At 47.9% G+C, this 20,083-nt stretch overlaps 2 protein-coding genes and 1 long non-coding RNA gene across 14 annotated transcripts in view; 1 reads left to right on the top strand and 2 right to left on the bottom strand.

Moving 5' to 3' along the window:
* Positions 1 to 20,083, top strand: part of LOC135910324 (uncharacterized) — a 312,252-nt gene that overhangs the window by 185,355 nt on the left and 106,814 nt on the right. The window contains exon 1 of one of the 12 annotated variants that reach the window (XR_011508112.1): positions 13,544 to 13,715. The exons of the other annotated variants lie outside the window; for them this stretch is intronic. The gene's annotated coding sequence lies outside the window, so the exon portion shown is untranslated. Of the gene's footprint in view, positions 1 to 13,543; positions 13,716 to 20,083 lie in introns of those variants that run through there. 12 annotated transcript variants of the gene reach the window in all.
* The window catches only part of LOC135910322 (uncharacterized PE-PGRS family protein PE_PGRS46-like), a 146,287-nt gene that overhangs the window by 43,231 nt on the left and 82,973 nt on the right, over positions 1 to 20,083 (bottom strand). The gene's annotated exons all lie outside the window — the stretch shown is intronic.
* LOC139048604 (uncharacterized) lies at positions 616 to 11,988 on the bottom strand. Its single transcript, XR_011507799.1, has 3 exons — positions 11,931 to 11,988; positions 4,863 to 4,916; positions 616 to 704 (listed from the first exon to the last, which is right to left on the bottom strand). It is a non-coding gene; the product is annotated as an uncharacterized lncRNA (long non-coding RNA).

Raw genomic sequence — 20,083 nt, forward strand, 5'->3', positions numbered from 1 at the left:
CTAACGATTGGAGAATTGGTCCGTTGCGCTTGAATGCAGATGTGATCCCACAATTAGTCCCACTTTTCTTGATAGCATTATAGGCGTACGTCACTCACTTTAGATGGATCTAACTGAGCACTGGAGTTGTGGTGAGCGTACGTGAGCTCTGCACATTCTGCAAGGAGTCGCAAGCTTCTAAAAAATACGGCGCGTAGAAACGTTAGGTTGATGAGTTCTAGTATACAAGGATCGCCCGTAGAGAATAAGTGAAGCTGTTAAAGTTGCCTTTTTATTGCAGTAGCATGTTCGCCCTTACTTACTTTCCGCTGTGCCGTCGATATTGTTCCTTTGTCTTTGGGTAGAATAATACCTTCTTTGGACAGGCTGTGAAACATATCAAGCGCGAAGAGACTAACAGCCATAGATAGAAGACAGCAGGCTGACCCCACTTGTTGCAACATCAGCACCAGTACCGAGAGGAAATGCGAGGGGCACTACCCGCTGTTTTATTTGGCTTCGAATACACGGGAAGGCGTATCTAGAACTGCGACATCTGGAAATGTTAAAAATGTAATGAAAATGGCTTTCAATTTCATGTCCTTACCTTTTTGTTTCGTTATCTTACGTGTACCTTGAAATTCTTCAGTGGATACTGGTGCCCTTCGCCGTCGCAGAGAAATAGCTGAACGAATACAATGGGATTTCGTCCTGCAATGGTCAGACTGAAAAGAGGAAGGTAATTATGGATAGCGAGTGTGCTGGACATCACAACTAGAGAAAAGGGTGTAGGAAAAGCTGGGTCAATGGTAAGTGCAGGCATGCCACCGATTTATGGTTAGCATGACTGATAGCTTCGATCGTGCTACGGGAGGCGAATACCTGCGTACGTGTGATCTTGTTCGCGACTTCCGCCACAATCCTCATCACATGCTCAGATTTCGTAACCTTTGTACAGAGTGCATCCTGGTGCAGCAGTCGGTGGTACTTTTGAAATTGCATGCCACGGCATACCTCAAACAATGCAACGGTTTTGTTTCTCTTCCCAAATAACAGTCGGGTGTCATCTGCGCAGACACCTGCGGGATTTTCAGATTGCAGCTTGAGCGTTGATTTCTTTGCTTATCCATTCTCCCGTTGTTCCTCCATGAGCTGAACAGAGCCCTGCCAAGTTCCTGGGTAACGCGGAACTTCTCATGCACATCTCGAATGTATGCCACTGACTCAGCTGTGTCCTTGTTGGCTCTGCACTCTTTCAAAACTAGGGAGTAGTACGTGAACTTGCTGCAGCGTGCCTGGAGCTGTCTTGTTAGGTCGTCCACAATATCATGGTCTTGTTACCAGACCATCGTTTTTGACGAGCTCAGATGTGGAAGCGTCAAGTTCTTATCCCGGCACATCTCTTCGCGGGCCACCAAATGCACTCTCTTATGGCGTCGCCATTAGTGAACGGGAGACCTGAACGCGCGACAAGCTGAGATATTTGGAACGAAGGCGTCGCGTAGCTTTCACAGTGCATTCTTCACTTCAGTAAAAGTGCCTTCCGCCGAAGGCACCTTTCACTTTCAACCCGAGGCCTTGGTCTTCCTCTCATCATCAGAAACAGTGCTGAATTCACGACACTGCTCCTACCATCATCTAACGTTGTACTGATTCGGTAGGGAAAGAGATTCTGCATACACGAGAGAGATATACTTTGACGCATTATTTAGTGAGAAGGGAAGTGCTAGCTGGATTTTCTGGTTTCACGGTCAATTTTTCTGCTATTTTGAAGAGCACGAGTCTTTCAGAATTGCGATCTGAAAACTACATGCGCGGTAAGATAGAGTACACTGCCTGTCGGATAATAACCGAGTCGTAACCATGTCAAAGCAGGGACCTAAGCCAAAACTGAACGTTTACCTTCACCATAAATAGGCGTCTGGCTGTGAGGGTCGTTTTTTTTTTTCTCTGAACTGTTTCGGAGCCGCCGCATGCTAATCTCAAGATAGTACGTGTGTTATAAAGGTCACAGTTGTGCAATCCTGGCTTAGAGGCTAATTGCAACGTCACAGCCAAAACAGTGTCAGCTGGGCCTTCATTTTGGCGGAAATACGATTCACCCGCGATCGTAATTTTTCAGCTCATTTCAGCTAATTCACCGAATTTCGGCAAATTTACTCGCACATCCTGCCTGAATCGTCCTAATACCTCCGAGCTAAATAGCTAATTCGCAGTCTATCCAGGAAGAACCAATTCACGGATGACATTCACTAACTTTACTAGATCCTGCAGGCATGCCTAAATATTTTACCATATGTTTTACTTGACTAGAGCCAAGCTGAAACAATAAAGTAGCGCTTCAATTCAGTGTTGATTCACGTGGACCGGTGGTTGCATTTCGGCATAACTTGTAAATACTGCAGCGCATAAAAGGAGCATTGCATAAGACTAAAGTAGAGTTACCTTTGTGGCGCCTAAAGATTGCTTCAAATTACACGTTACAATAAATGAAAATAAACCCAATTCTTCGCATAGCGTTTAATTCTTTATACCATTCAACTAGCCGCATCGCGGCAGCGTCGCTTCACCTAGGTAGATTCCAAAACTCGCGTTTCATCTGCACAATATTTTAGGTATTAGTCCATGTTCTTTATTAATCCCACTTACTGATAACTATGCCACACAAAACCTTCGCATTTAGACTGTCGTTTCCTTTCTCGCATAATTTTTTTGTTTCATATTCCTTTCGTCGTGTTTTCCAGTAACTTTTGCAGCGTAACTTGCTTGGACATAGAAAAAACTTACAGAAGGTCGACAAAAATTTTTGAACCAGAAACATCCGCATGCGAGGCCAAGAAAGCATAATGCGTTTGAATTATGGTTCCCTTAGCTCGAAGCCTTCTTCATCCGGCAGTTTTTATCGTTTAGAACACCGCAGTGGAGGAAGCGGAAGTCTGTAATCTAGAAATTTGCTACCTCATGCAAGATAAGAACTGAAAGCTGGGTGAATTGGCGTGCATTAATTAGTAATTGCGCGACAGAGAAACAACGGACAAGAACGTAGTGAATACGAAAAGGGTTGACTCTCAACTGCATCTATTTTAAAGAACGAACTAGAGACCAAAAATACTAGATGTTCTAGATATACTTAACGATTCTGAAGAGATTGCGAGCTGACAACTCAGGGTGTTTGTTTTCTGGATCAAGACCATGCAATTAGCATACATAAAGATAAGTGACTGGGATTGTGTCTATTGTGCCATCAGGTAAGAACTGTTGCTAAGGCCCCGCCATACAAGTAGCTGGCATGGACTTCTCTTTCTTCGTCGCCTGCCTTTTTGATGCACGCAGGGTCAAAATGCGGTGCATCAACAGAGCACTTTCGTTCATGTTGTCGCGTTACTCCTGTCTGCAATCGTTTGTGCATTTATTCAATCACAAAGTTCTTTTCAGTATTCGGTGCACTAGTGAGTTTCAACGTGCCCTACATGCTAGCGTTCCGGGCACCCGCCTTTAAACTAGCTTTAATGGTACGGAGCACTACAAGGACCTCTGGTTGCCACTGCTGCAGAACTTCCATGACGAGGTATACATGCGCATGCTCAGCTATGCTTTTTGTAAATGTAGCAGAGCGTTCCTCTCGGATCGGTGTTCTCGTAGCTTTATTCACGATTGAAGAGACGCTTAAAAACGCGGGACAAAGTGAAAAAAGGGGACCGGACACGTGCGCATTTTTAAAGAGGAACCACCACCCAATCACCCAATATGCCCAGAAAGGGGCCACCATGCAGGGTGTATGATTTGCAGTCACTACGCCATAGCTATTACACGTGGCGAACACTAGAAAGGCATGCTCTAAAGCTTCTGGGAAATTTTCTTTGTTCAAGCAGACAAGTCTACAAAGAAGTGACGGGTACGTGCGCTTTATTGTTTCGCTGACGATGAGGAAACCAGACATTTTCTTTCAAAAGTATGAAAAGAACATCTCGCTTGACACACCCACCGCAATACTACAATGTTATACAAAGAGCATTCCTGCGAGGGTTTTCTATTTAGTAATTTCTATTGATGTAGCGATGAAAGCAAGCCATTATTATTAAATTCGTTTTTATTTCTGCTATTCTTACTCGCGTATTATCTGCATTATTCATTTATTGTCTCTTTTCTTTCTGCCAAAATCACCTTTTTACTGGACAGCGTAAGGCATGATTAACGATTAAAATATTTGCATGCGTCAGCAGCTTCTTGTTTATTCTCGTTTACCAGACCTTGGTTATGAACACATTGCCTGCGTAATTTAAAGTTGCGTGAAATCCTTATATCTATCTCAAGTTACTCACAAAACAGACCTTGCTCATTTTTTTTTTATCCTGAAATAAACGCCCACCTTGACGGGATGCCCGCTATGTTATTATCCATTGTGTGCGTCAATATATCTTTTATTACCGTAACACTCCTTGGCATTGAATACTGTTTCCCAGTATTAGTAGCCAGCTCAATAAATCTACACTAGTTTGAAACTTCGTGCAGAGAAAGCAGGCGTTCTAAACACGCATAATTGTATACAGAAGACGTTCGTGTCGATTGAGAAACTGAACTGTCCTTGACCTTTTTTAAAAAAAAAGTGTATTCGGCTCGCGCTAGACTAAACGAGCATGCTGCTCGTCCCCCTCTTTTTTTCCTGATGCGGTTTCGCACTAAGCACTTTGGGGCCCATTATATAGAGCAAAAGTGTATCATGTAGTCTACAGTTTTGTTAGCGGCTTTGCCGATACACTGCACGTAGTACTGTTGGCCATTAACAGGCCTACAAACCAGTTTCACTAAAACATGGTTACGATTAGTAGTTAGTCCCTCACTGCGATGCTTACGAACGCAAGTATCGCTCATTCATCACTCACGTTGAACGGTAACACAATGCCACTTTCAGATGACTTTAACCGCTTGGTCCACACCTGAAATAACCAGAATTTGGCAAGAGGCATGAATTTTTTTCTGCTTGAACTTTTCATTGTTTCATGCAATATCGGCTGGTATGTGTACGTTATTATCAAGTATTTTTCCTTGTACAAAGTGACCAAGTTACGTTGATTTTGTGTAGCACCCTGTTTAAATCAATATGTATCTTCTGCGTTTAGGACGTGTCGTTGTATTCCTCATGCTGGTTTCTATTTGTTTGTTTTCCTGTTTTTCCGCTTGTGTTCTTTTTATTGTAGCATGCATTATCTGTTTAAATGCGTATACTGTATATATCACTAATTATTTGTTACACCCTTATGTAATGCCCGCATGGGCCTTTAGGGTACTTAAATAAAAAAAATCAGATAACAAAAGAAAGGACCTCGGATCTTTCTTCATGTTTGTAACTTAATTAGACAATGATATTGAGGTAGGTGGGATATGGTTCCAACATGACCTGGCTGCAAATGAGTAGGTTTTTATTCAGTATTTATTGCGATCTCATGGTAATATTGAATTTCCATCTCTCGTGAAACGAGTAGAGCTATTGTTTTCTAATAAATCATTGTTATTAAGCTCGAAAAGCCACTCTTGTAAAAGCATTTTATAAAACAAGCTGGTGCCGTTATACTGCAAGAACGTACTGAATTAAAACATTCCCTGTTGATATTGCTACAGCACAATATGTGCGATCACGAAAGGCCAGCAGTGTAAAGACGACGACGACGATTTAGAAGCTAGCGCGGGCTGTTGCCTCTTGGCCAAGCGCAGCGTATTTTCCTTGTAAATATATTTGTACATAGCTTGTCGTCTGCGTCTTCCTACGTAACATATTTGGTGGAAGTGGACGTTCCCTGTACCTTGTCACGGAGCTTCGCAGTGGACGGTACGTCGAGCCTACCTTCATGGCTCCCGGCGACGCCAACCCGACTCCACCGGCTCCGACACCTGCTGCCACTTCGACGACCTACATCACCCTCTCCGCTCCCCGTGATCCTGGCGTATTCTCGGCAACAGATGGGGAAGACGTCGAGGACTGGATCAGCCTTTACGAACACGTCAGCCGCAATAACCGGTGGGACCCAACTATCATGCTCGCCAACGTCGTCTTTTACCTCGGTGGCACACCTCGAGTTTGGTATCGGACGCACGAAGATGAGCTGACCAGTTGGGATTCGCTTAAGCAAAAGCTTCGAGACTTGTTCGGCAACCCCTACGGTCACCAACTTGCCGCGCAGAAGGCGCTTTCCGGTCGTGTGCAGACGTCAACGGAGCCCTACGTCACGTACATTCAGGACGTCTTGACTTTGTGCCGCAAAGTTGACACCCACATGACTGAGTCAGACAAGGTTTCCCACATCCTCAAAGGCATTGCCGATGACGCCTTCAACTTGCTCGTTTGCAACAACGTAGCCACGGTGGATGCTGTTATAAAAGAGTGTCGCCGCCTGGAACTCGCCAAAAGCCGACGTATTGACCAGCAGTTTGCCCGTCTGCCCAACACCCCATCGACATCTTCCTGTACCGACGCTCCTCGTCCAAACAACACTGCCGATGTTACCAGGATCGTCCGGCGTGAGATCGAGGCCGCCTATCCGGCTGCCTTCGACTCCAGTCCCACCACCGCATCTGCAGTCACGGTCTCACTGATCCAGGCAGTTGTCCGCCAGGAGTTTGAAAACATGGGTCTTCACACCATCTGCTCGGCCCATCGCCCTGATACCCGCCCGGCTTCTTCGATTTCGCCCCGTCCCGCATCTTCTTACCCACCACGTTTCCGCAACCCATCTGAATGGCGCACTGCTGACGACAGGCCTATTTGTTTCCACTGCCATCGCATCGGGCACATTTCTCGGCACTGTCGTAGTCGCTGGAGTTCCCCGATCCGGTCTACTTATACTGCCTACTCTCGCCCCTCAGGTGGCCCTTCTCGTCCCTATGCCGCACGCTCCGATAATGCCGCCACTGATTCTCCTGCAACGAACCGCCCCTATTATCGTTCGCCTTCGCCCCAACGACGACAATCTCGCTCTCCCCAGCCCCGTCGCTCCTATTCGCCGACTCCCTTCGGACGCCGCTCCCAGCCGGAAAACTAGACGATGCAGCGCCTCGAGGTGACGCTGCATTGCCCCCTACGCCGCCAAATCCTCTACTGACTTTGCCCACTCATCTGAACCTTCTTGACGTGCAAGTCGACGGTGTTTCTGTGTCTGCTCTCATAGACACTGGGGCGCATTTGTCCGTCATGAGCGCTGACCTTCGCAACCGGCTCAGGAAAATTATCACGCCCGCCACGACGCCTGTTGTCCGTGTCGCCGATGGCGGAACAGCCCCCGTCATTGGTATGTGTACCGCCCGCGTCTCCTTCGCCGATCGCTCAACAATCGTGCTATTCACAGTCATCGCCCACTGTCCCCACGACATCATCCTCGGCTTAGACTTCCTCTCCGCACATTCTGCTCTCATCGATTGTTCCGCCAGTACTCTCCGCCTTGACCTGCCTGTTCTGGATCCTGCTGAACCACACCCCAGTCGCCTCAGTTCCGCCGACTTCGTTCGCTTGCCACCTTCGGCACTGACCTACGTTGACCTAGTGTCATCCCCACCAGTCCCCGACGGTCACTACATCGCGGCTCCTATGCCAGACGTCCTCCTTACACATGGGATCACAGTACCCCATACAGTTTTATCTATTACGGCGAATTGCGTCTGCCTGCCAGTGGTCAATTGTGCCTTGACGACACAAGTGCTGCCACGCGGGATGTCTCTGGCCCAACTTTGCTCATTCGAGGATCACTCTGTAGCATCGATTTCAATAGACGACAATTCAACCGATCCTCCTCTACCATCGCAGTCGGCGACTTGCACCATCGCCGACTTACAGAAAATGATTGCACCCGACATGCCGTCCGAGCACGCTCGTGCGCTCTACCGCGTTCTCATTTCCTACCAAGATATTTTTGACTTTAACGATCGTCCTTTAGCCCAAACTACAGCTGTCAAACATCGCATTAAAAATTGGAGGACGCTTAAGCTTCGCCTTCAAGAGTGGGACGCGACAGCGTTCCCGTCGACCCGCCAAGGGGTATAAGACAATGCGCTACGGCACAGCGATTACTTACGATGCGCCCCGCATCGGACTTAGCGCCCACCTATCACGCGGTGAGCGTCGAGCAACGCAGCTTTCGGCGTGGCAACGAAACATGCGCCTGAGCGAACGGAACGAACCAAAGAACTCGGTGTCTCGGAGGGGAAACGATCTGCGCCAGCCAAACGTCGTGATCGGCACGGGCAGAGAGATAGATAGTTATCTAAACCGGGAGCACGGCGAAGCGTCGTCAGGGGAGAGGGAGTCCCGCGACGCGCCTGGCAGCGGTCCCAATGCGCGCGCGGCGCGCCTCCTGTCGGGGCAGCGCCGTACATTGAGAGGAGGGGGGTCTTCTGTGTTTGCCGCAAGATGGCTCTGCGTGTGCGGAAAGCGCAGAAGAAATGCAGCGGAAACGCACTTCGCAACTCGTGTAATTGTGACTTCTGTACGTTACATGTTCATAATTACCGATATACACCGCAGTATAACTTTCCACGGCTCGTTTCGAAGGCAACACCGCATTCACTAGAGGCGCGTTTGCACCGCTTGGAAGCATCGAACTCGTGGCTGAGTGGTAGCGTCTCCGTCTCACACTCCGGAGACCCTGGTTCGATTCCCACCGGGCCAAACTTGGAAGTTGCTTTATATTTATGAAGCGCCTGCCGTGATTTATCGCTCACGGTCAACGCCGCAAACGCCGACACCCGACGCCGACACCCGACGCCGACACCGACGCCGACACCGACGCCGACGACACCGGCTTTTCTGCGACACGAGCTCCTTAACGCTATCGCGTTAATACCGGCGATGCCCCTCCCATTCATCGCCGCCCGTATCGAGTGTCACCAGCTGAGCGTCAAGTTATTCACGCAGAAGTTCGCCAAATGCTTGCCAAGAACATTATTGAACCGTCATGTAGTCCTTGGGCGTCACCGGTTGTGCTGGTAAAAAAGAAGGATGGGGCGCTTTTGCGTGGATTATCGGCACCTTAACAGGGTTACCAAAAAGGACGTGTATCCCCTACCTCGGATTGATGACGCCCTTGACTGCCTCCACGGTGCTCGCTATTTCTCCTCTATTCACCTTCGCTCCGGCTATTGGCAGATTGCCGTGGACGATCTCGACCGCGAGAAGACCGCCTTTGTAACACCCGACGGTCTTTATCAATTCAAGGTGATGCCGTTCGGCCTATGTAACGCTCCTGCCACTTTTGAACGCATGATGGACTCCCTTCTTCACGGTTTCAAATGGTCCACGTGCTTGTGCTACTTGGACGACGTTATCGTGTTCTCCCCAACGTTCCCTACGCACCTCGAGCGCCTCTCAGCAGTCCTGGACGTTTTTCGGCGAGCCGGTCTGCAACTCAACGCATCGAAGTGCCAATTCGGCCGTCGCCAGATTACCGTCCTTGGACATCTCGTTGACGCGAACGGAGTGCAACCGGACCCAGGCGAGATCCATGCTGTTACGCACTTCCCTGTTCCGAAGTGTGTCAAGGATGTGCGCAGCTTCATCGGCCTTTGTTCGTACTTCCGCCGTTTCGTGAGGAATTTCGCCGCCATAGCACGACCACTAACCGACCTTTTGAAAAAAGACGCTCCTTTCCAGTGGGGCGATAACGAGGCCTCTGCATTCTCTCATCTAATCGACATTCTCACAACGCCTCCCGTTCTGGCCCATTTCGATCCTTCTGCGCCTACCGAAGTCCGTACTGATGCCAGCGGTCACGGAATTGGAGCAGTACTGGCACAACGCCAGCGTGGCCACGACCGTGTTATCGCTTACGCCAGCAGGCTCCTCTCAACCGCGGTGCGCAACTATTCCATCACTGAGCGTGAGTGTCTGGCCCTAGTTTGGGCGGTTGCGAAATTCCGCCCATACTTATATGGCCGATCCTTTTCCGTTGTCACAGACCATCACGCGCTTTGTTGGTTATGCTCATTGAAAGACCCTTCAGGAAGACTTGGTCGCTGGGCCTTACGCCTCCAAGGATATTCGTTCTCTGTCACCTACAAATCTGGCCGACTCCACAAGGACGCTGACTGCCTGTCTCGCTACCCGGTAGACGAGCCTGACGAGGCCGACAGTAGTACCGCCGACGGCATTTTCTCTGTGTCTGCCTTCGCTAACATCGCCGATGAGCAGTACCGAGACCTATCGCTGCGAGTACTCACCGAGCGTCTGCGCTCTACACCTACCGACGCATCCGTTCGCCGATATGTCCTCCAGGGCGGCATTCTGTACCGAAGGAGCTTCCTCCCTGATGGCCCTGATCTTCTTCTTGTCGTGCCAAAACATCTACGACAGACTGTGCTCTTTGAGATGCATGACGCACCCACTGCAGGACATCTTGGGGTAACCCGCACGTACGACCGCGTCCGCCGCCGCTTCTATTGGCCTGGTCTCGCTCGCTCCGTTCGACGCTATGTTGCTGCCTGTGATCCCTGCCAGCGTCGGAAGACACCTCAGGTGCTACCTGCCGGTCATCTCCAGCCGATCACCGTCCCTGTGGAACCGTTCTTTCGTGTTGGATTAGACCTGCTCGGTCCCTTTCCCACGTCATCCTCTGGGAACAAATGGGTAGCCGTCGCGACTGATTACGCCACCCGATACGCTATCACTCGGGCTCTCCCTACCAGCTGCGCCACTGACGTCGCGGACTTTCTCTTGCGTGACATTATCTTGCTTCATGGCGCCCCGCGACAGCTGCTTACTGACCGTGGTCGAAACTTTCTCTCGAAAGTTATCGCTGACATTGTGCGTTCCTGCTCCATTCAACACAAACTGACTACTTCATACCATCCTCAAACCAATGGCCTGACAGAGCGGTTAAACCGTACTCTTACCGATATGCTGGCCAAGTACGTCTCCAAGGACCACCTCGACTGGGACATTGCCCTTCCTTACGTAACATTTGCGTACAACTCTTCCCGGCACGACACCGCCGGATTTTCTCCCTTTTATCTACTGTACGGTCGCGAACCTACCTTGCCCCTAGACACGGCACTTCCTCCTGCTGCGGTCTCAACAAGCGAGTATGCGCGCGACACCATCGCCCTCGCCGACCATGCACGCCAGCTTGCCCGTGCTCGACTTACGGCCTCACAGACCACTCAGCAGTGTCAGTACAACGCCCGCCATCGTGACGTACAGTTTTCACCTGGTGCGCTCGTGCTCCTGTGGTCGCCCTCTCGTCACGTCGGACTTTCAGAGAAGCTTCTTTCGCGATACACAGGGCCCTACCACGTGCTGCGCCAGGTGACGCCTGTGACTTACGAAATTGCTCCTGTGGGCTCAAGCTCGTCCTCTCCTGTGGCATCTAGTGATGTCGTACACGTCAGTAGGCTCAAGGCCTACTACACTGCTTCCGAGTCCGATCTTTAGTCGCTCCGGGACGGTGCTTTTGCAGCCGGGGGTAGTGCTACAGCACAATATGTGCGATCACGAAAGGCCAGCAGTGTAAAGACGACGACGACGATTTAGAAGCTAGCGCGGGCTGTTGCCTCTTGGCCAAGCGCAGCGTATTTTCCTTGTAAATATATTTGTACATAGCTTGTCGTCTGCGTCTTCCTACGTAACAATATTGTAGTGAAAGAGCACCAGAAAGGTGAAAACTGCAGGTAATAATTCGGATTACTAACGATTGGTCTGTGTTAATAACATTTTTCTGCGCATTACAGTTATCTTTCTAAAGACGTCACTTCAGCTTTAAGGGAACAATCGAAGCAACTGAGAAAGGTAGCAGGCTTTTCTATATAAAGCAGTGGGATAACGTATGCTTATTGCGGTTCAAACGAAACTTATGTCTAATTTTAGGACAAGTGGAACAATGAGTGAGAATGTCGTTCCTCACAAACACAATGTAAAAAAAATCTATATGCAGATCCCACACAATGCGTGAATCGGTGTAGGCGAGGCTTACCTGAGGCAGCATTGCGTCAAGGGACCCGCTGCAAACTTTAGTTATACGAACGCCTCCCTCTGCAACCATGGTGGACCTTGCAGAGAGAGCGAAACTTTTGTGAAGCGTTAAACGTGGTCGTGTTACAATGCAATACGTGCGTCATCTTCTAGAAACGCGCCGCAGCCTAGAGGCATGTTCACGCAGGACAAGCGGGAAAGTGGGGGACGGCACAAAGCATGCAAATTTTCAACGCGGCATGGCGACTAGTGCGGGGGATTGTTGAGACAACCCGCCGGGCCAAGCTGTCCACGCCGCCTGATTCAAGCACAAGGGGGTGGAATCCTACCTGTACCGCCTTAGGATAAAGGTCGCAGGTTGCTCTGACGGCTGTGCCCGCAGTGAACAATTTCTTAACCACTAGAATAAAGCGTATTCATGCAACGACGCGACAAAAAAAGCATGTATGGGACGAGTTGCCCTGTGGACTTACCATTCGCGCCCAGATCTTGCAATACTGGCCTTTACACTGGTGATATCTTGCGATTTCTGGCCTTTACACGTACAAGCAAACCACATTATGTTGCATGGTTTTACGTGCTACAGCCATGAAATGCTCGGAAATTCAACTTTTTCTAAGGTCCCCCCGCTCATAAGGTTTCGAGATTTATGATATCGGGGAGAATGTAGCATATCAGTCCCACCAAATTCCTAAGCTAGCTCTTTGGGTAATCTGTGCTGCGTCATCAAGATGACGATCACAACTTCGAAAGCACATGCGACGAAGTGGCATGGCTATTTTCAGAATTCAACCAGACCAACCCAGTTTCAAGCAGCAGAAATCAGCAGCCTGTCAGGTTCCAAGTTCTTCCTTTCGAGCTTTGTTTCACTTTTTAAAGCTATACTTTTTCCTTAGTGAATAAAAGAACTGCGTAGGTTTTAAGTTTTAACCATTGCGGAGCACAAATACAAACAATTTGTGAATTTACAACTTGCACAGGGTTACACTAAACACAACAGTACGCATTGCCATCAGTTGTCATGAATTTAATTAGCCACTTCACTAAAGGTTCGCCTCACAGACTGCAGCATAATAGTCTGCATAATAGTCTGAAAAGTCCGAGCTCCACTGCCCTACTGGCTTTCGCCGCCTGCCTGACTAGGCTAATTAAGTCATTTTGTGCTGCCAAGCCCAAGGATAAAATAGAAGATGGCGTGCAAGACCATTAGAACGGATTGCAAAATTACACTGAAAAGAAACCGCTAACACAGTTTCTTCTAGAATGATACCGTGAAAAAAAGCTGACGACGCAGTTCAGTTATACTAGACAGAAAAGACAAATGAAAGTCTGCTTATGTTGATACGCTTCCTGTGGTAAATTTTTGTTTAATTTGATGGGATTGCGAGCTATCAAGTTCATAGGCTATTAGCAAATATAGGGTGCTTGACAGAGTCCTACGAAATTTACATAAGAATAGGGCATGGCAGCGCTGCTAGAACGACGACTAATACGTTTGTTTTCGCCGTTCAGCTCGTCGCTAGCTATCTACTGTTGCTAGCAGAGTGCGATGTACCAGGCCAGCAAGCTGCGATAAACGCCATTCAGTCGACTCACTTCTTGCCTTCCAACGTGGCAACTGCGCAGACGCACCTCAAGAGAAAGAATATCGGGATTATGCCCCATTCATAGACAGCGCTTCGCGCTGCGGTGGGCTGCGATGAAGCCAGGAGGCAATCTACCAGGCACCATAGTGCGCGGCAGCAGTGCTAGCATGACGTCTAATCCGTTTGTTTTCGTCGTTCAGGTGAGTATTCGTCCAAATAACTTTTGCTTAGTTGTGCTGCCGTGCCCAAGACTGCTATGCGAAATGCTGTCATATATATTTTCACCTCTAGAAGTTACTGTTACATTGTGGGGACGTGGAATCTAACTCTGTACCTGGACCTGACCTAGCCCTTCTCTATGAAGAGATACAACAAATTGATGTTGATATAAAGGAAATTACGAAGGACCGGCTCGCTGCCATCCAATCAAAACTGGAAAAAATAGCAGCCCTTGAACGAACGTTGCAAACAAATTTTGCAAACAACGAACGTTGCAAACGAACCCTTTCAGATGTAGAAGAAAGACTAGACGACCTTGACAACCGCTCGCGACGGTCCAGTCTAATACTGTATGGAGTCCCAGAGGGTGTTAAGAAAACGACAGGGACCTTTCTGATACGATTAATGGTAGCATAATGAAAAAGTGATTGAATTATAACCAGTAGAAATTTAACGAATCCATTCACTGGGCAGACATGCTGCCAATAAAACAAGGCCTATAATACTATCTGGATTTCCCAGACAAGGCTCAAATACTGAGAAATTACTATAAAAACAAAATTCATGGTTAGGGATGATTTTTCATCACGTGTTCGCTAATGAGAAATAAATTATGGCAAGCGGCTAAAGCAAAGAAAGAGCCGTTGAGAAGATAGCTCTCGTGTTTGAAAAGGTAAAGGTTAACAACGATTTATATGAATGGGATGAGGGCGCAAACTACATTCGGCCTAATAAACCAGAGCCCGCAACAAAAAAAAACGAAGGATCACAGTTGCGCGCATTGCGTCCATGCAGCAGGTGCTCACCAAGTAAAGTTCGCGAACATTAAGGCCCGTATTCACAAACGGAACTTACCCTTAACTTATGACTAAAGTAGCCGGTCGATGCTTAAAGCCTTTCATAGACAAATCTTGTACTTAAAGTAAACTTAAATCGACACTTGAGTGCCGGAAAGTAAAGTACGGTCATTGGCAACCTTAAGTGTGACTTTCGCTACTCTCGCCAGCGAGCAAGAAGGCCGCCTACTACGGCAGCCTCGACGACTTTGGTGATTTTTTTTATTTATTTATTCATACTGTCAGCACAAGCCAAGACAGGAGTTGCGGTTACATTGCTGTCATCAAACTAGACATAGTAGATGTTTAAACAATTCAATACAAAACAATCAGGCTAGGAAGGCACATCATATAAACAAACAAATATGAAGCGACAAAGAACATCAGTTACAATGAGTATGTTATAGCGCTATATGGGTCAAAAAAAAAAAGTAACGCGCCCAAACAACTGCAACGAATGAACAGCTAACAATAAAACGTATTCTCAACCATTTACAAATAATTGGTAACAGCCTTTACAAAAGATTGTAAATCAGCACATTCTACTATATCGTGTGGCAAGTTGTTCCAATCGTCTATGCTTCGAACCAGGAAGGAATTTTTGAAGGATTCTGTTCTATATTTAAGTGGTTTAATATGTTTTGGATGCTTTGTTCTGGGGTTAGCAGGTCTCTCTAATGTGATGTGTTTTTCTAAGTCTACCTTATAGTCTCCGCTTAATACGTGACAAAAGAATGTCAGCCTGCTAAGCTGCATTTTTTGCTTGACAGTCATGAGGCCAGCTCTATTTCTAAGTGTTAAAAATAAACCTCAAGATAAACCTTTCGCCGGACGTGTGCGCAATATTACGAAGGATGAGGCATACCGATACGTGTCGCCATTACGGCCACGGCTTCAGGATCTACAGAATCCCATGGAAGCATACAACGACGTGGGATTCTCGTGGCGGTACCACTTTTCCAAGCAAGCGGTGCTACGGCTTTTGGAAATGCTGCCACTGGTCCCCACAGACAATGAACACGGTCACCCCATACCGCCGCTGCTCCAGCTTCTAATCGTGCTGCGATTCTACGGCGCCGGAACATTTGAGATTGTCACCGGGAACCTCGTTAATGTTTCGCAAGCAACTGTGTCTGGAATCATTGCACGAATGTCAAGAATGATTGCCGAGACTTTGTTCCCGCAGCTCGTGAAGTTGCGAAATGGTAATGATTTGGCATCAGTAATGGAGGAGTTCTACGCCATCGCATGGTTTCCTGGTGTGAGCGGGTGCATTGACCGCACTCATGTACCCATCAGTAGTCCCGGAGGTGATGACGCGGAGGTTTTTAACTGTCGAAAGGCTGCGATGGCGCGAAACGAGCTCAAGGAGCACGGCGCGTTCTTCCTCGGAAAAGGTTGTTTTCCTTTTTTCCATCGTCCGCGCGGGTTGAAAACACGCAACGCACACACACTCTCTGCGCAACAACACCGCAAGTTTTCAGCAGCAAAAAAAAAAAAAGTCGGGACGGCGACACGCAGAACCGCAGTGGCTGCGAGAGCCAACGTGAACTTGTGGCCAGACGAGTTTGAGTAAAGCGCTAAAACCAAACCGTTCTTTGTATTTTACTCAAAAGAGTGCGCGAGCAAGCACTGCAACAGTTATATCCACATTACTCTGCTGCAAAAAATTATTTTTTAAATGATTTTTTTGCGATTGAACCTATCGTACACGTCAAATATTTACGTATCCTCTACACCAGACGACATACTTGACTCGAAAAGCGTTACTTTCGAAAGTGATACTTAAGTGTCGTTTCTGAAGAAATCGCCCAAAACTTTCCTAACACTTGTACTTTTCCCGCACTTATTGACGCCCTACTTAAGTTCTATTTCTGAATACGGGCCTAATCCCCGCAGCATTCTTCAAAAGATGACCAGGCTAGAATCATTTTTACTCAGCACTGAACCCGACTTTTTGGCGTCCACCGAACAATGGCTGTCAAATGGCGACAGGGACTTCGAGATAACGCCTGCTAAATACGCAATCTTACGTAAATATAGAATTACGCTTGGGAGAGGCGTAGCCATTTTAATAAGAAAAGATGAGGCTTTCACACCGCTCTCTGAAGTTTAAGGGGTGGACGCTATTTTTTGTAAAATGCATTTCCCTTCTTGTCAAGTTCTTGTTGGCTGTGTTTGTCGGAGCCCCTCGTCAAACATCAATGTTATACGTTCCTTGTACGCTTACCTTCACTTTCATGTTCTTACGAGTAGGATTAGACTGGTCGGTGATTTTAACCACCCTGATATCGACTGGCTACCTATGCAACATCAGTCACCCTCTTCCGACATAATTTTTGATACTTTGCTAATATTTAACCCCTCTCAAATTATTAAGCAGTCCACTCGTGTGCAGCTGCATTCCTCAAATATACTTGACGTGGTGTTTGTTCAAGACCATATTCCCTCTGCTTATGCCAACGTTGAGTTAATGGACGGTATATCGGTCCACAATATATCATTGTGTTCACCGGTGCGTCATCGTATAAAGCCCTCCAAAACAGCTTTAACTTTCTTCTCCTTCAAGAATGCTGATGGCATTAGCATAGACGACCACCTACGACACGAATTTAGTTCATTTGAGTACCTTTGAGTATCCAGATGCTGATGTCGGATCGTTGTGACAAAAATTTTAAGAAGTTGCAGTACATTCCATTTCATACTACATACCCATCAAAACCAACACAAAAAATCAATGCATGGAAAAATCGCGACATTATTCACGCAAAACACAAAGTAATGCACCTCAGAAAATTTTCCAACCGAATGCCGAAGCTTATAACTAAAAGTAACCTTACAAAAGCTATCAGTTCAATGAGGTCTTAAATAAGCGCTGCTAAAAATCATATGTTTCTTTCACAGTGCCTAATTTTCTAAGTGATGCACCACAAAAAATTTTGGAACTACTTAAATCCTAAAAATTGGACAGACAATACAATGTCCGCCAAATTAAGCAGAGACAGAGCTGCCTTGTTTAATAATTACTTTAACTCAGTTTTCACTACAAACAACGACGTCCCACCGCTTGTTGAGATTCGTAGTGCCAACTACATACAACCTCTTCACATACACGAAGCAGGTATTTTTAATCCTTTGTTGAAAACAAACATAAAAAAGCAACCATGGCCTGATAACATAGCGAATGTGTTTCTCTCACCCGCTACGCCGAATGGGTAGCCAAATATGTGCATGTAATCTTCAACATGTTCTTAACTTCAAGTACCTTGCCCTTCACAAGTCGGGCGGTGAATCTAATGTGGCCTTATACCGCCCAATATCATTACCAAGCACAATATTGTCACGTGGTGGTGACGGTAAAGAACACAGTAGCAGTACTGTGAAAGACAAAACTAGCTTTTATTGGGCGAACCTGTGCCCACAAAACAGGTTACACTTAAAGCGCAACGATGGCGGCGAACACGCTCGGCGATCGTCGAAAATCTGATCAGCGGGTCAAGCGCGTCGGCTTTTATACAGCAATCATCGAATGTTCCAGATTAAACGTTGGGACCCGCATGCCTTCTAAAATGTTCTACACCATTCGTGTCAAGCGATGAAATCAGATAACACAACGTTCGGCGACAACAGACAGCGGATAGAAGCATCGATAACTTTCCGGAAACTTCGGACACATGCAGGCGCGTCCCGCGCTGTGCGATAACATTTCTTAGGCGACAATACTTGTCGCCCGATAAAGACAAGTACACGTGTCAATACCCCCCTCTTAAAAAGCATCGACCCGATGCTGCAAACAAACGAAAGTAATAAGTAAGCACTCATAGCAAAGAAAAAAAAAACAAAATAAGGAAAGTTCGTTAGCGTCCGTAAAATGGTTTAAGACGCACCACGTGGACCACTTCAGGTCGTGCGCGACGTCGCTGTGAATGCGAAATGCCGTCTGGCACGACCTCATAGTCCAGAGCGCCAATACGTCGGATGACCTTGTAGGGTCCGAAATAGCGTCGGAGTAGTTTCTCACTGAGTCCTCGTCGGCGTATCGGTGTCCAAACCCAAACACGGTCGCCGGGCTGGTACTCAACAAAGCGTCGTCGGAGGTTGTAGTGTCGGCTGTCGGTCCTCTGTTGGTTCTTGATCCGTAGGCGGGCGAGCTGTCGGGCTTCTTCGGCGCGCTGGAGATAGCTAGCGACGTCAACATTCTCTTCGTCAGTGACGTGGGGCAGCATGGCGTCGAGCGTCGTCGTCGGGTTCCTGCCGTAAACCAGCTTAAACGGCGTGATCTGTGTTGTTTCTTGCACCGCCGTGTTGTAAGCGAATGTTACGTACGGCAGGACGGCATCCCAGGTCTTGTGTTCGACGTCGACGTACATCGCTAGCATGTCGGCGAGGGTCTTATTCAGCCGCTCCGTAAGACCATTCGTCTGCGGGTGGTAGGCCGTGGTCCTCCTGTGCCTTGTCTGACTGTATTTCAGAATGGCTTGGGTGAGCTCTGCTGTAAAGGCCATTCCTCTGTCGGTGATGAGGACTTCTGGGGCGCCGTGTCGAAGCAGGATGTTTTCGACAAAGAATTTTGCCACTTCGGCTGCGCTACCTTTCGGCAGTGCTTTAGTTTCAGCGAAGCGGGTAAGGTAGTCTGTCGCCACGACGATCCACTTATTTCCGGTTGTTGACGTCGGAAAGGGTCCCAGCAAGTCCATCCCGATCTGCTGGAATGGTCGGCAAGGAGGGTCGATTGGCTGTAGTAATCCGGCTGGCCTTGTTGGCGGTGTCTTGCGTCGCTGACAGTCTCGGCATGTTCTGACATAACGGGCGACGTCGGCGGTCAGGCGCGGCCAATAATACTTTTCTTGTATCCTCGATAGTGTCCGGGAAAAACCGAGGTGTCCAGCGGTCGGATCGTCATGTAGGGCGTGCAATACTTCTGGACGAAGTCCTGACGGGACAACAAGAAGGTAGTTGGCGCGGACTGGTGAAAAGTTCTTCTTCACGAGGAGATTGTTTTGAAGCGTGAAGGAAGATAATCCGCGCTTAAATGCCCTGGGAACAACGTCGGTGTGCCCTTCCAAATATTCCACCAGGCCTTTTAGCTCCGGGTCTGCCCGTTGCTGTTCAGCGAAGTCTTCCGCGCTTATCATGCCAAGGAAGGCGTCGTCATCTTCGTCATCTTGCGGCGGCGGGTCAATGGGGGCGCGTGATAGGCAATCGGCATCGGAGTGTTTTCGTCCGGACTTGTAGGTTACAGTGATGTCGTAACCCAGCACCTCCACCAGATGTCACGTGGTAGTGACGTTAAAGAACACAGTAGCAGTACTGTGAAAGACAAAACTAGCTTTTATTGGGCGAACCTGTGCCCACAAAACAGGTTACACTTAAAGCGCAACGATGGCGGCGAACACGCTCGGCGATCGTCGAAAATCTGATCAGCGGGTCAAGCGCGTCGGCTTTTATACAGCAATCATCGAATGTTCCAGATTAAACGTTGGGACCCGCATGCCTTCTAAAATGTTCTACAC

Source organism: Dermacentor albipictus, chromosome 8, assembly GCF_038994185.2.
Source record: "Dermacentor albipictus isolate Rhodes 1998 colony chromosome 8, USDA_Dalb.pri_finalv2, whole genome shotgun sequence".
Lineage (NCBI taxonomy): Eukaryota > Metazoa > Arthropoda > Arachnida > Ixodida > Ixodidae > Dermacentor > Dermacentor albipictus.